General features: G+C 49.8%; 1 long non-coding RNA gene and 1 other non-coding gene across 6 annotated transcripts; both read left to right on the forward strand.

Annotated features, from left to right (window-relative positions):
* The first annotated feature begins 11,643 nt into the window (after positions 1-11,643).
* On the forward strand, positions 11,644-15,177 carry LOC106112206 (uncharacterized). 5 transcript variants are annotated; one of them, XR_003552665.2, is made up of 6 exons: positions 11,645-11,730; positions 12,479-12,643; positions 13,549-13,718; positions 14,420-14,508; positions 14,791-14,930; positions 15,096-15,177. It is a non-coding gene; the product is annotated as an uncharacterized LOC106112206 (long non-coding RNA). The 5 variants fall into 5 exon arrangements; XR_003552666.2 differs by having other exon boundaries at positions 14,439-14,508; XR_001226392.3 differs by having other exon boundaries at positions 11,644-11,730; positions 14,420-14,930.
* Positions 12,339-12,413, forward strand: LOC114010977 (small nucleolar RNA R38). The gene has a single exon (XR_003552679.1). It is a non-coding gene; the product is annotated as a small nucleolar RNA R38 (small nucleolar RNA).
* Positions 15,178-16,188: the final 1,011 nt, after the last annotated feature.

A 16,188-nucleotide genomic window follows, 5' to 3' on the forward strand; every position in this document is an offset into this window, starting at 1 on the left:
CAGGAAAAAATTGCCCAGCATCAAGGAAGTCACTGTCTTGACAGTTAATGCAGACACTGGTGGGAGATTAGAGAGACCAGCTGCAGTTTTTTTATCATACAAGCCCCTCTTTTAGTCTGGGAACAAGGCAAGGTCTGTTTTCATGGGACAATGCATTTTGCAGTGGTGTCAAGGGGCTGGAGTATTAGGGCTGTGTCCACACTGTGCTCACCATGCTCCCAGGGCTTGCTGGGCAGGCATGGCCTGATACTCAGTCCTGGAATCTTCAGCTGATGAAGAGCAAGGAGGCAGGCTTTGAGCTGCCTGCACCTCTTACCCCACTCTTCAGCCCCAGAGGTCCTCTCAGCCCTGGCAGCCCCTGAGCAGCAGGAAGAGATGCCCTGAGAGCAACTTCATCATCCAGGGGGTAGTGTATGGAGCTGAGCACGTTGGAGGAGCCAAGTTTCCAGATGCCTCACAGCATCCTCCCAAAAAAAGAGGTGTCCAGCCTCCCTACCCCCTGCAGGCCATCTCCCCCCCTCCCAGCCCCTGCCTAAGCTTTCAGCTTTGCTCTCAGCATCTCCAGCTCTGCCCTGCCTGTGAGAGGGTCACCGCCTGCAACTCTGTCACTGCACAGGATTGCTTTCCCTGTTTGGCAAAAGAAAACAAGAAGCCAAAGGCCTGCAGGGGCTGTGAACTTGCCTGTCATGTTCTCTGACAGTATCAAAACCTTTTGCTGCTTGTGTTTTTCCCAAGCTGTCACTGCTCATCACACCCCTAGTTTAAACCTCTGATCCTTAAAGCCTCCCTGAGCCCTCTGCAAAACAAATGGAGAGAGTGTGGTCTGTTCTCCAAGGGGATCAGACAATGTCAGAGCTCCCCAGAGCAGGTGCAGGCAGAGCCAAGCATGCATGCCTGTGCTGTGTGGCTGCCAGTGGTGGAGGCAGGCAGCCTGCTAACCCCCAGCTTCCTCCTGTCCCTCAAACTGCTCAGCTCCTGCTTTTGGGCTCAGGGGAGGATGAAAGGGAAAAGACTCAGCCCTCCTGTTTGCTCTCTGCTCAGCAAAACTGCTCTCCTGTCCCGTTTCCCCTATTACTGCTATTTGCTATTTGACCTGAGCAGCCCAGAGGAATTTTCGTCACGGTGCATTCCTAGCACAGCATCGGTTTTCTAGAGCAAAACGGGAACAGCTGCCAAGAAACAAATCTTCCCCTGATGCCAGGCACTTCTCATGGGTTGCACAAAACTTCTTGAAAGCCCAGGGGAAAAACCACCACAGCTCAGCTGCAGCAAAAACCATCCCACTCCAGCACATCCCCTCAGGGATTTTTGCAACGTGAGGGGGCTCAGACAGAGACTAATAAGCATCATGATAGCATCCATACGGTACCACTTTGAAAGCTTTAAGTGAAAGAGGAGCTAAAGGCAGAGGACTGTGAGAGAGAGTGCACTCTGGCTGAACACCCTCAGCCCCAGCATTCAGGTCCAGCTGTGCCCAACATCCTCCTACCTGTCCAGGCTTGTGCCTATTGTAACTGAGCAGGACCCAGGCAGGTAGCTGGTGTCGATATGGGACACACCGAGTTCACATGTGGCTTGCTGTGAAAAAGCTTTTGAGGCTTGTCAGGGCTAAGTGAGGTTTGTCCCCAAGAGCTGTGAGAAAGCCTGGTGCTGACGCTCAGCCTTAATGAGGAGGGATGCACGGGGTGGGGGGGGTGGATGTGGGCTGAGCTGGCCCTCAGATTTCAGGTGAGGTGTCTATGTCCGTGGGATTGCTGTGTGCTTGAACAGCAGAGCTGACAGATGTATGTAACACCTTTCCCCATGAAGGTTAGTACATTCCCCATGTATTAACCTGGTGTGGGACAGATCCTGCAACAGTCTCAGATTGCTGTGGCTCAGCGGGTTTTTGATGGAGGCTAAAGACTGATGTACAGAATCTCTAGTTACTGGGAGGAGTAAGGAGCAGAGCGGCTCAGGTAGCTGATGCAGTCAGCTCCAGCAACGCTTCAGGGGAAGCAGCATTTCTTGGGAACAGGGAGATGGTCAGAGATTACCAAAGGGAATTGAGGAAAGACTTCCTGGAGGCCTGGGACCAGCTGAGACACACAAGCAGCCTCAGAACACATAATTTCTTGGTCCTTCCAGCTGAAGGAAAAACACTTGCTCTGTGTTTGTTCACATCTTGAATACAATAGATAGAATAAGGTCAGAAATATTAGTAACTCAGTTTCCTGGGGGGCTTACACCAGCTGACACCTGTTTTTTGTTGGTAACAGGTTCCACCCTCAGTCACAATGCAGAAGGCAGCCTTCAGATAATATCTAGTCAATGTGCTTTGTCTTGTTCACCCTGCTTGAGGCTGAGGTTCATCTTGAAAGTACCCATTGCAGCTAGTGCTCAGTAGTCTCAGTCTAATAGCAAAGGCCCTGATAGAGGTTCAACTTCACCTTCCCAGTGCTTCATTTTAGCAGGATATGCTGGAACAGGCTCAGTCAGTAGCAGTACCAGTTGATAACTGTTTCTCCAATTGTGAGGATTTTTAGGCCTGAAGCATGTAGAGTTCACAGCTAGGACAGATGTAGCATGATCTGCTAAAGCCTAAGGCAGTGACACCAGGTTCACCCTAGTTAAGATACTTTCAGGTTTTCTATGAAGGTAACATGAAGTTCATGTCGCAACATGCATCACGTCCTCAGTCACCGAGAGTCCCAGGAGATTGCCATGAATGCTGCAGAGTGACTACAGCTACTGACTGCAGGCAAGTCATGGCAGCACTTGAGCTTGTAAGTTAAGATGGCAGAAAAGCCTGATCTTTGAAAAAGCAAGAGTTCATTTGTGATCCAGGTTTTCAGGCCAGGTTTACACAGCAAGCCAGTCTCAGCAAGACTAGACTGCAGCTTCTCCTTCAGTTTCTTGCCTAGACCAGGCTGTTCTGTTATAACAACACAAGCAAAGTCCACTGTCACAAACACCATCTGCTGAAGAGGAGGAAGGTTTCACACTGTGTCAGTCTCTTTTATCTCAGTGTAGGTTCTGCATAGGAGCTGGATGAAGTTAGAAAAGCAAAGGAGACCCCAGCAACAGCTTTTCCTGGTGCTGTCTGTGGGCAGTTACTGATTTGACTGGAACAGGACTTCGGAGAGACAAGACAGCACATAAGCAGGCCAGTCCCTCACATCACTCTTCAAACTCTGGTTGAAAGTAGCATCAGGGGTTTCCCCCACCAAACTGCATGAAGCCCCAGGCAACACAAGCAGCTCTGCTCAAGAACCAGTCCAGCTGAGCTCAGTCTCTCTGCTTTGGATCAGGTCACTCCAGCAACAGCAGCAGCAGTAGCCAGGCTGGGCTAGCTGTATGAGGAACCTCTGCATACATGCATGCGTCTTCCCTCCCATGTCTGCACAGAGGTACAGCCACACATGTCAGCAGCAGCAAGGTCAGCTTCTTAAGGCACCCAACAGGTATTTGAGCTTCTCTGGAAACAGCATCTTCAGATCGCAGCTCAGTGCCATTGTCCAACCGAACAGCTGAGGCAAGACTGTAATTCTAGAGACTGCAGAACAAATACAGCAGATCAGAGCGCATTTCTGTAGCAATACATGTTGCACACACCAGTCAAGGCAACTCACAGCAGAAAGCAGCTACCCCGCTATGGGAGCTGAGGTGATATATACCCCACAACTCAGCGTGGGGCCAAGCAGGACAGGGCCAGAAGGAGTCCGGGGCAAACACAATACTGGGTAGGAGCACAAGCCCTTTCCCTGGTTGGGCAGAAGCCGAGCAGGTGGGACTGGGCAGAAACTAGTCCCAGCTGGGGGCCAGTGACCAGCTGAGACCTCAGGCAGGTTGGTGGGGAGCACAGCCCTTCTCTGCTCCCTAGGGACCTTGCTCTCATATGTTCTCCTCATGGGCGCATCCTCAATTTCCCATGCCAAAGTCTCCCCCATGCTGAGAAGAAAGCCCCCCTTTCCCTGAGATCCCACACAGATGATGGTCCTGCTCCAGGGCTTGGAATCTGGGACCCAGAGCATCAGATCTTCATGGAGGCCACAGAGCAGCCACCGATTACCAGCAGCCTGCAATACCCAGGGCTTTTCAGATCAAGTCCCTCTCAGCCTGGAGCCAACCCAGGATACAGCTCCAGCTCTTTAACAGCAAAAAGCTGAATTAAAGTCATGTTGTCAGCTGTGTATTCAAACAGGAATTACACAGAGTTTCTGCAGCGGTAAATGCACCAGGTGCAGGTGGTGCAACCAAGGCAGATGAGGAAGGAGGGGCAGTGGGCTGGGAAGTGGGAGCCCCCATCTCCTGAGAGGGGTGCTCAGGGGAAAAAGGGGCTCCTGATTCCCACCTTGCTCACCTGCAGGCACGGTACCCCAGCAGTCAGCCAGCTTGCAGCACCTTGCTCCTTTGAGCTCCCTGGCTCCTGCTGAGTTTTGATCACTGTGAACCTTTGATCTGGGAAAGAAAAACATTGTTGGGAGCACTCACAGCCACTGACTCCTAGCATAGATGCCCTGGCCCTCAACTGGGATCCTATGGCGTGAGATGCTGGCCAAACACAGACATCAAAGGTGGTGCCTGTGCCAAAACTGCAGCCTCTTGCAGGAAGATGTTAGGGAAGTGATTATGAATTTGCAGCCTCCCAAAGCATGTAGCAGCTGGATCCTCTGGATAAATAAAACCCTGCCAAAAATTAAGATCTGTTTCTGCAAAGCTGAAACAGCAAACTTGTTTGTCTTTCCTCCTTCCCCTCCCAACCACGTTGTTGTCTTAAACATTTACAGAGAGCTTTATATTGTTCAAATAATGACTGGGGGCATGGGGATGTTGCTTTTACATTTTTGCCAGCTGCTCCAAGTCGGCAGCACTTCACACACAACTTCTGGTAAATCAAGTGCTGTGGTTTGAAAGAGTACCAACCACACTGTCCTGGTTACCCCTGCATCAGTTTGCCTGCCCCACAGCTGGTCTGGCAGAAGGAACCCCCACGACCCCCATAAGCCTCAGTCAGGCCTCCACCAGCTGTCAGGGAAGGGGGTTACCCTGAGACCAGTGAACTGCAGCAGCTCCCTCTCCTCTGCAGGCTCTGCCATGTGTCTGTGCGGGAGGAGTGGTGGCAAGCACAGCCCCTAGTTTGCTAGATAAAGGGGTATACATGCAGCTGCCACCTCACAACCCCCCGTCTAACTCCCTCAGCAGCACTCCCCAAGCTGCAGAGCTTGCACACCGGTGCTGGTGCACACATAGGTGCTGGGCAGCCATGGTGGGCCTTTCTCTCCCTGATGTAGTGAAGAGAGGTGGAGGAGGATGCTGCCACGGCTGAGTTCTCCCATCCTCGAGCACAAGTGCTACGGCAGATTAGCCATCTCCTGCGGTGCGTGTTCTCCCGCCCACCTCCTTCAGCAGCAAGGCTGCTCAAGATGACAGCTGAGGGAAGAAAGGAGAGCACTTGAAATATGCAGGGGGAGAGATGGCTGAAGACAGACCGACCTTTATGCAACAGCAGAAGCATTAGGTCAACAGCAAAGCAGCAGTACATGTGTTGGTAGTTAAATGAGGAAAAAAAGGAACATGAGTCTCTCCCTCATGGGCAGGTCTCCAAGAATTTGGGGGCTGTGTTGGGCTGATTGAGTTTTATTTGCAACCTGGCAGAGGCTGGGGGGAAAGGGAGCGAGGAAGGCTGTCAAGGAGAGCTGGAGGCTTTTGTGCAGGATGTTTGGACTGAGTGAAATGACAGAGGAGTACGAGGCATGCTGTGAAAGCAGGATGTGGGATAGAGAGAATGTTTATACAGTCAGCCGTGGGCTAATCCATGGGAGGCTTTAGAGACCATAAAATCCATCTGCAAGTGGATAGATGACATTCTGTAGGAAACTAGTGGTTTAAAACAATGCTACCCTCACTCTTTGATCTATTCTGAAGAGATCAGACTTGGGAACCTGAAGAGAAGGGAAGGTTAAGTAGATCCATAAGTTCTGCCTGCGCAGGCAGGGTGGGTAGAAAGGACCATTCATGGTCTCTTCCTGGACAAGAACTTGGGGCCATCAAAGAAAACTAACAGGAGCCAGACACAGAACAAACAAAAGGAAGCTGGTCCCTCTCACAGCATGGGCTGACCTGCCTAAGTCCTCCCCACAGGAGGGAACAGCTGTTACAGGTTCACAGGGGGACTGGGCAAGTTCATGGAAAAGAAATCTGAAATGGCCATTCCAGAGAAAACTCATTAGTGGAGCCACAGAACTGACATCTAGCTCTTGAAGTCTGCACCCCTCAAATGGCTGGTGGCTGGAAGGTACGGGGAGACATACCATATGTAATCACACTGCTCTTGCACTTTACTAGGCATCCACTTTGGACATGGAAAAATTACATTAGTCTGGATGGTCCTTGGTGTGATGCCCTGCAGCAGTGCTTCTTCAAGGAGATGTTACCCAGAAGCTGCCACCAACAGATCTTCTTACAGACAGCAGGAGGAATAACTGCAGCCCTTTAACCAACTGCCCTCTGTAATCTAGTGAGGCCTCAGTTTACCTCTTTGGACTTGGTCAAATTAGGCGCGTGGCCTGCTTTCCCTGCATAAGAGCAAGAAAAATGACTTAACATGTCCTGAAATAATGTGACCTTTCATTATTTAAACATGTTCATTCCCACTAAGCAATGACAGTAGCAGAGATGCTATTCTCAAAAGTACCTCACATTATCTTCGTCCTCTGGTACAAAGAATGGGAAGCAAAAGGTAAGCTGGAGATATGGGATTTGCAATTCTCCATTTTCAGTCTTCAGTAGGAAGAAATGTTGGTGATTTGTATTGTGCTCTGATACAACCGCTTGACCTCCATGCGGCTCATGCTAATTACTTGCAAAAATATGCTTGTTTGCTCTGCACGTGCCTAGCATATTTCTTGTATCTAAGCTTGATAGATGAAACATTGCTTATATGACAGTGCAGACTGGGTTAACTGAATCAACGGCTGGTTGGCCGAGTAATTCAAGCAAACTGAAATAGTCTGTGATAAGACGGCCTGAGTAGTTCCTCATTAATATCGCCTAGATATTTTTATACCAGCTCACTCCCTTTCTGCTTACCATGCCTTTAATCTCGCAGGCTGACACAGAAAATAGAGAGGATCCATCTCTTTGCCCAAAGCAAGGCCAACTCTCCATTCCTTGTAGCTGCTTATCTAGCTTGGCCTTAAAGACCTTCTGTGATTGAAATCTTACTCCTGGTTTTACTAGCTTTACAGGGTTAATTTTTTCCTACTGTCTTTGAGTACATTTGTGTAGCTGTACACATCTTCCATCTCTGGATATGCTCTGAGAATACACATTCTAATTAAGCATATTCATCCATGAAGAAGCTAGATTCCTACTGCTATTGTTCAACAAGTGCATATGTCTGGCCCCGGGATTTATCTATGCACTGCAATTGGAACAATTTGTTGTGTGCTCTCTGTTCTGATCAGCTCCTCCAAGGATGAAGCTGTGAACGCAATCTGGCTAGTGCAGACAAGATGGTCACTTTGCCTAGCTGGGACATCAGACCAAAAGTGATCAAATCAGGTTGTCTCCATTCCCCTGACACAACCTCCTCAAGCTCCGTTCCCTGTTGCACTTGAAGACAGTACCTTAAGGCTGGTTTCGTCGCACTGCCCAAAAGTCAGTTGAGGAAAGGGGGAAGAAGTGGGAGGAACAGCTGAGTGGCTGAAGTTGCCATTTCCTCTGCTGTTCAGCACCATGGGGGGGGGGGGGGAGAAAAAGGAACCTTTTCTGTTCACCTGCAGGAAGTCATATCATAGCCCCACCTGCAGATACCACCATGCTCCCAGAGAAGCCACCCCTTCATTCCACAGATATTCTGTAAAGGTAAGCTCTTGTTATTCAGTGTGCAAGATTCAGACTTTAGATAATTCCCAGTTACAGCCAAGAATTTCTGAACCTGTTAAAATTCTATGTAAGCACACAGGACATGCTGAGGAGGAATGGGTTTAAGCATGCATTTAACATTAAACGGAGGCTTAAGAGCTTTGCTGTGGGGAGAAGGAAAGACATTTTGTTTGTAGTGTGCCTTGTCCTGTGTGGGAAGATGTTGCTTGTCTGCTACTGAGCTCCAAAAAGCCTTTCTGGTATTTCTTGGGACTGATTTGAAGCAGGCACCATGATCTGGGACCTCATGGCAGGCTTTTTTTAACACTACATATCTTTTATCTCAGAAGTCTGGCACCTGAAATACCAGCAAGCAATCTCCAGCCATACCCCAAGGGACTGTTTTGTGCACTGCTGTGCACGCAGCAGAAACGTGCATTCTAGCTACCCCCTGCACTTCTGCATTTCCTTGTGCTTTGTATGCTCAAGCCATACAGGGGGGTGGTGCCTTTCAGATGTGGTTAGCAATGGTGAGGTAGCTTTCTAATGTGGTCAAATACCCTGGTTGCTTCCCCTGGCCACATGTCATAGACAATAACCACAGTAGGGTGTCTCTGAATGAACAGATGCTTTGTTTCTCCAGGTTTGGTGGAACCCTGTCTGCAGGGTGGGGCAAGGACAGGCAGAGGGGACAATCAAGAGGAAATCAAATGGCTGTCAGTAAGCACGGTGAGTTTCTCCCTGGTGGGACTTACAGGCAGCCAAGAGGGGAAATGGGTGGGAAATTGGGAGGAGACCTTATCTTCCACTCTGAGCGTGAGATCAAAGCCTAGCTGAAGTGGCAGAAGTTCTGCCATTGATTTCTGTTTTTCTTTCCGCTTTTCCCTTCTGTGTCACATATTCTGCCCATTCTCCTGTTATCTGTGCTAGGAATAACCAAATACCCTACAGCTGAGCTCAAACTTCTTTGTAGAGGGTAACGCTATGGCTTGGCAGGACAGATACTGAAGTGCCTTGAGAAAGCAGAAAGGTGGGGGCTTGATGTAGCATGTAATTTGCTGGAGGAAGCAATTGCTTCCAGATCCTCTGCTGGGAAGTTGAGAGCAGCCCCAAGATGTTATGTTCACATATGGAAAATCTCCGTGCCCTTTTAATAGCTTTCCTTACTTGCTCAACCTTTCAAAGACTGAAGCAAGAAAATACCGTAACTGATGGAGAAAAATCTATCAAAATTATGTCCAAATTACCTTTGGGAGCAGCATACCAACTACGTGAGGAGGAAGAATACATTCAGCCAGGACTGTTCAGACCAGCCTGCAACTTCCTTCGCATCTCCAGGAGGGTTCACAGCTTCTTCAGAAGAGCCACCATGTCGTGCTGACCTCTGGGAGGCTTTGCCTTGCACTGCAGCTCCCGGCTGAGGGTTGCACGCTGAAGATGTGTGTGGCATGGACGCCCTCTAAAGGGAAGAGCTGAGAAACTTTGATTAACTCACACAGGCGAAGCTGCAGAGATTTAGGAAGAACGTGGGCATGGGTGAGGCGATGACCTTCATCCAGAGTCTCTGTTCTGCCTCTAAAATATGCTTGGAAAAATTATCTGTTCACTGAAACCATGAGTAATTACAGCCAGCCTACTGCACACGTAGCTCATGCCCTTCCTCTGAGCTTTTAATTGTCAAGTCAGTTCATTACTTGGTACCTGTCTAAGCTTATCCATTTATAGGCACAAGCAAACAGTTACTCTATGGTCTGAGCAGCTTCCACCCAAAAGTCAAGAAGTGGAAAATCCCTCAGCACATCCCAGTCTACGTGTTCTCTCCTTCCAGGAGCTGAACTCTGCACAAGGGGGAATTCTGGCTGTTTTGTTTTATTAAAAAACACACACACACACAAAACTTATGTCCCTTGGGGACCTAAAGGGCTAATTCTAGTTGCATGGGTTTATGTATTTGCTTATTTGGAAAGCTAAAACTAGCCAGGCAGATTGCCAGCCAGATCTCCACAGAGCAAAAGCCACTGCAATGAAGGCTGCGTTAATTCCTGCCATTCTGTATCATCATCTGCCTTCCTACCAGGCCAAACACTCGTGCAACAGGCTCCTGTGGGGCAGGAAGGTGCTGAAGCTCTCACGTCCTCATGCTAGAACATGGGACCTGCTGCAGACTGCTTTCTCCAGGCTCCTGGCCCAACCTGTGCTGCTAGCAGAGAGCACAGAAGGCTGGGGAAAACCTCGTGTTTAGCTCCTTATGTTGGAAGTGGCTTATTTTTAACAGCACATTGGCATCTCTTTACAACCTTCTTGCACCACTGAAAAAAAGCCCTCTTGCAGTCTGTTGACTTCTTAAGAGAGACACTTAAGAAACAACATGGGCCATTTTGGAGAGCGAAGGACTCCCAGGTCAGGTTAAATCTATACTCTGGAAAAAAATAGCAGGTTCTAAAATAGGAACAAGGCCAGGAGGATTCAGGCACTAAAAATAAACATAAAGTCACACTGCCTTTTCGTGGGAACTTGACAGCCTTGCCTGGAGAATGGCCTCCCAGAGCACAGGGCTGACCAGTGTGGGCAGCAGCACAGAGTCATCTCCCTGCAGTCGGAGGGAATCCGAGAGCAGAGAGAGACTGAGCTCCTCAGCTGCGCTTCCCTCCAGCTCCTGCAACTCAGCCATTCAGGATAACACCAGGGGTTTCAGACTTGGCAGTCCAGGTGGCCAGGTCAGACAACAGACGAGTTGGCCATGCCATACACCACCAGCGTAGGAAGCTTACTCTTGCTATGGCTGTGGGGAGCCAGGCAACTTTCCACAGCACAGCTGCAACTCAAATGCCCTGACAGACTATGAATGCCCCACTTCTCGGGCATTTCAGGGCTGACACTGGTTAGATACGGGGCTTTCATCTGTACTCAGACTTCTCTACTTTCAGACTCAGATTTGTCTGCTTTCTATCTCCAGTCACAGAGCTTTTCACCAAAAGGGTGGATAAAGCTTTGCAGCAAGAAAGCAGGTATTGGCTATTCTTATTTTTCCTTCCTTTGGTTCTGTTTACACTTTGTTATTGTTCATAAGCTAGGCAGGATCCTATAGATCTCATGACAGGTTTTAACAGCAGACAACCATAGTATATACTGGAAGCATCACATATTCAAAGCACAGCACATACATTTACTAACTAATCTCTGACTAATCCCCGGTCTCCAGCTAATTAGTCTTTTTGAAGTGTGCCCCTTCCTACACGAGCTAATACTTGTTCAGCCTTTTGAAGCATTTAGCATGCTAAGTACAATCATGCGTGTCTCCCTATTAAACAGAGCACATGAAGAATGAATAAATGCAATTAACGAGCAGCATGACAGTGCAAAAGCTCTGCGTGCAGAGCCCAGGCCCAGCTCTGGGCTCACAAACCTACACGGCAGACCCCACCCCCCCGCCCATCAGCCGTTAGCCCCTGCCCAAAGCGGCAGCTGTGGAACGGGCTCTGGAAGCTTCAGCCCGGCCGCTGGTGCTACGTTACACCGGTCCGTCTGACACGCTCGTTTCCCCAGCCCAGCACGCACAGGACGAGTGAGGGAGCCGGCCCCCACGCAGCCGCTGCCAGGGGAGGCCTGTCCCCCAGCACCTCTGTACGGGCCGCAAGCGGCGCCGGGGCCTCAGGCGGGCAGCGGGAGCCCCTCGGGCCGGGCAGCGGGCGGGAGGGAGGGGCGGGGACCCCGGGGACCCCTCGGGCCGAGCAGCGGCCTCAGGCGGGCAGCGGGGAGAGCTGGCGCCGTGAGGCCGCAGCCCGCCGGGACTGCGGTTCCCATGAGCCCCCGCGCCTCCCGTCAGCCCCGGCGCTGGCCCCACCCCTGCGCCGGCGCGTCCGGACAAGACGGCTGCGGGTGGTGAGTAGGGCCGGAGCGCCATCGCCAGCCATCCGTGGGCACAGTGGCCCCGGGAGGCGCGGGGGCAGCGGGAGGGCGAGCGCGGTTCTCTTGCCCGTCGGGAGACTGCCAGCAGGGGTGCGGCGAGGCTTCGGTGCCTGCCTGTGGGGACGTGATTGTGCCCGTCCCCCGCCATGCTGGAGGGAGGGAGGGTCGGCCCGCGCTAGGCCCCAGCGCTGCGGCCCTCCCCGGGCAGGACTGCTTCTGGCCCCACGGCCTGGCCTGGGCAGCGCTCGGCTCACAGGTTTTCCCAGCGCTTGTGCCGATGCCTCCCCAGTAGCGCCTGTAGGACGGTATTTAACATAGCAGCTGGCGTAGCTCCGCCTGAGCGCTGCCATTAGTACGGTACCTGGGGCTTGTCTCTGAGCAGCCCGCACGCAGCGAGGTTTCGCGGGCTCAACTCGCGTCACCCATCGCACTTGAGCGAATACCCGGGAGGCCATTGAAGCAGGTTGTGCCCACTAGGCGTGGTTGCTGCCCGAGTGAGGAGCATGCTACCACAAAGTCAAGAACAGGCTTGGAATTATTGGGACAGCCCTGCACGGGCCGGGTTTTAGCTGCTCTCGAAGCTGAGCTAGTGATGATAAAGTTATCCCTGTCTGAAATTGATCTTTCCTCTGTGGAAGCATAACCCTGAGGCTCAGCATTAAAGACACAAAGGCAAAAGAATGATCTATTATGTGAACTAACTCACTGTCCCCTTCCTCAGTTTCAGAGCGTGGCATGGTGTCAAGCAACAGTAAAAACACTCACCTGCCTGGGAAGGCAATTCCTTCGCTGGACTGACAGCAAACCTGCACCAGGTGCACAATAGTGAGAAACACCAGCATCTATCTTGTCAGTCTAGTTTTCTCCTCTTGCTGAGCTGATGGAAGTAAGACTCATTCTGCTGTGTTAGATGATATCCTTCTGTGTCCCTAGGGCTACTGGGGGGAGATTAAAAAACCCAATGGCTTGATTAATGTAATTAAGCCAATCAAGGCTGTAGCTTTGTTGCAGCTGCCACCTGAGTGTGCAGCCCTTTGCTGCCATGGAGCACAAGTTGAAAGGCAGCACAGAATGAATGGGAATGTGGCTGTTGTTGGTGCTCAGTAAAGCACCTGCTTGTCAGCATGGTTGAAGATGAGCAAGAGTAGAAGGGATTAGAAACAGGAGGGATTAGATGACAGGCCATTATGGAGACACTTCAACACAGTTCATCTCATAACTATATATGTCACAGAAATAGACCTAGTGAAAGAATAATTGTTCTGTTTGGCTACCTGGAGGTGCACTGGGACAGTTTCAAACCTGCATCAGGTTGCTGGGGGCGGGGTGTGTGTGCAGTTCACAGAGACCAAAGGGTCATCCTAGAAAGGACACACTCTTTCCCAGAAGCGATGTGACTGTCCTGGGTCTGCTTGAATGTATTTCTCAAGATGAAACCATAGACAGTTTACATCCTGGATGAATGGATTATTGTTGTGTGCAAGAAGGGAGTTGGATTAAGATGTTTCTGTGTGATGATGGGGAATGTGTCTCCTTGAAACAGCTCAAAAGGGTCTAAACCATCAAAGTCTCAGAGCTGGTGAGGTTTTTTTCTAAGGAAAGATTTAAATAGCATCCACCTCTCAAAAGTTTCTTGTCTCTGAGTGAGACAACTCACTGTCAGACAAGCTGCTTTGTCTCCAAGGAACAGGTTTCTGCTGTGCTAAGTTTGTGAGACAAAAATTGCCTGCCCCTGAACAGGAAACTTCTTGCCTTTAATTCTTGCTTCTGACCCAGTGCTGTTTTTTTCAGAAGTGGTGAAGAAGAAATGAGTGGAGGACAAACATAATTTGAAGTACTGTTGCTAACTGTTCAATGCAACTCTTATTTAAGAGGAAATCATGCTGCAGAATCTTGGGGTTGTACTGTTGCTCAAAGACATCTTTGGCAAGAGGGCAGCTGCTAAGCTGGGCTTCAGGCTGGTAAGAGAATGCTTAAGTATTGCATGCTGCTCATTTTCAATTTATTAATTATTTGTCATATCTTTAGGCAGCATTACTCATCTGCTGAGCATGATAACTAATCTTCAGATGCTTACTAGGAAAAATACTAATCATCAGGAAGAATATTGGTCATGTTGGCATCTGGGTGTCTTTGCTGTATGTAATGTTGTAGAACTTGAGGGGTTTGTATAGCCAAGGGCAGGAGAGAAACTGAGCCTGTGATGCACTGTTATCCCTGTCTGACACCTCAGCTGTGAGGGAGAAACAACTGTCCTCTGAGGCTTACATATTTCCCCTTGGCGGGTCTCCTACCCCTTGCAAAGATTCAGATGACACAAGTGGCACCAGTAGTGTAAAAGCAGCATCTCCCTGTTCCCCCTGCTCTTGTGTGTCTGTCCCATACACGCTGGCTTTTCAGCAGACAGCTCTCCGGAGGCTTGATATGGCCAAGGCTCGGTATAGGGAGTATAACCGCTGGCTGCTGTTGTCCTGTAGCACAGTGTAGATCTTTTTAAGTTGTGTATCTGAACAGTGAGGCACAGCGGCAGGTTGAAGGGCAGATAAGAAATGTGTTGCCTCATCTGATGTACAGTCATTGAATACACATGCTGTAACAGCACTTTGTCTCTAGGTAGCTGACAGCTGCATTCTGCTAAATGATTTCATGCTTTATTTAACAGAGTTTGCATTTGTTTGCAGAAGATCAATAACATTCACTGACAGGCTGAACCAGACGACTTGACAGCAGCGGACTTCCTAAGAAATCAGGGTTAGTAGGCAGAAGGGGAAGGGATGGTAGTGCACACCAGCCTGAGTCAGAGTTTGCTCTGTCAGTACAGCGGTGTTCCAAATAGGACCAGTCACTGGGAAGAGTATGTGGGGCTTTTGGCTTCCAAGGAGTAAAGGGGGAAAAAGGTGAAGAGGCAGCCTGATGATTAGGAAAAGTAAAATCTGCTCAGTGCTTGGAGAATAGAGAGGGGCAGGAATTCTTTCAGAACAAGCTTTTTTAGGAAGAGTTACGGCATTGTTTTGTGGTGTCTCCCAACTCTAGAAGCAGCAGAAGGAAGATGGTTCTGGAGTGGGTCTCACAAATGGCCCCCGATAGGTCATTTGAAACAGTGTAAAATGGCCACCTGTGCATAAGTGCAGGCCCCTCCGCGCTGCTCTGTGGTTGCTGCAACTGCATGAAGGGTAAGTTCCCAGCAAAGCCAAAGACTATTTGGGTACCAGTGCCATGGGGCGGAGGGGGGGCACATTTTTGCCTCCAGAGACCTGTACTCTCAATTAAGTAGTGCAAATCAAGAACGCTTTTCAGCTGCAGTTGCTTTGGTCTGACACTGTTGTTTTTTCCACTAGGACCTGATCTATAGCTGGTTGGAAGAAAAAGTGGTTCTCTGCTGTCCTCTGTTCAAGAATAAAATAAGTTCTTGTAAGCTAAGTTGGGCTTTGTTTGTTTTTTTTGTAAAGGTTACCTACTTGAACATAAATGGTTTTGAGCAGGTAGAAAGGATTTGGAGTTAAAATACTTTCTGAAATTTAGGCAGCTGTGAGCTTGGCCTTCGTAGGAAAACCTGCTTCTCCCTGATACCTGAAGACTTCAGTGTCTGCAGACGCTGAAAGTTGAAATGGTAAGTGTGACGGAAACTACGTGTGGGTAAGCTAGGACTGGTGACAGAAATGGTTCTTGCGGTTGCTTGGAAGCTCAGAAAGGGAGAAGCGAGAGGCAGTAGCACAGCCATCTGGTTCCTTGTCTGGTAAGCCCTTAGAATGGAGCAAGTTTAACCCCTGTGCTAGGCTACAGCCTTAGCTAGGAAACCTGCCCTTCTGAAATGGGAAAAGACATGCGCGTAATAGTTCCTGATGTGTGCAGCTACCTCTGCCCATGAGCTGGATGACAGCACTCTTAGAACATGTTCCTTTTGCGTCAAGGTGCTGCTGATGGCCGTGTTCAAAGTCACCTGCATGAGCTGTGCTGCAGCTTGGCTGGAGCTGGTTTTGGTACTGTCTTGGCCAGGCTTGTTCTTGTGAAAGAGGTTTTGCAGAGTGCTTTCCTATAAAAAACTTGGTACCATTGTAAGGTGGCTCTGATGCAAACAGTGGTTAATTTGAGACCTGGGAACAAAAGATGGACTCCAAACTAGAGATTACATCTGAAACTGGCTTGCAGACTAAGCTGCTGTAATGCTTATTTGAACTGGCTGAAAGCAGCCTGCTGTGAGCTTGAGGGGGTTTTTTGAGTTCCCTGGCTCACAGCCAGGATATCTCTTGCCATCTCTGCAGTAAGTTGTTCCTCCCCAGCCGAGGTACAGCAGGTAGCATCCCAAGTGGAAAAAGGGTGTGCTCAGAGCTGCCTCCAGAGATCCAGCACAGCCCTCTGCGAGGGGCACCAGGCCCCCCTGCCAGCCTGGGTCTCCACAGTTCAACCCCATGCCTGTATCTGCTGCGGGAG

The sequence above is a fragment of the Falco peregrinus genome, chromosome 2 (assembly GCF_023634155.1).
Source record: "Falco peregrinus isolate bFalPer1 chromosome 2, bFalPer1.pri, whole genome shotgun sequence".
Lineage (NCBI taxonomy): Eukaryota > Metazoa > Chordata > Aves > Falconiformes > Falconidae > Falco > Falco peregrinus.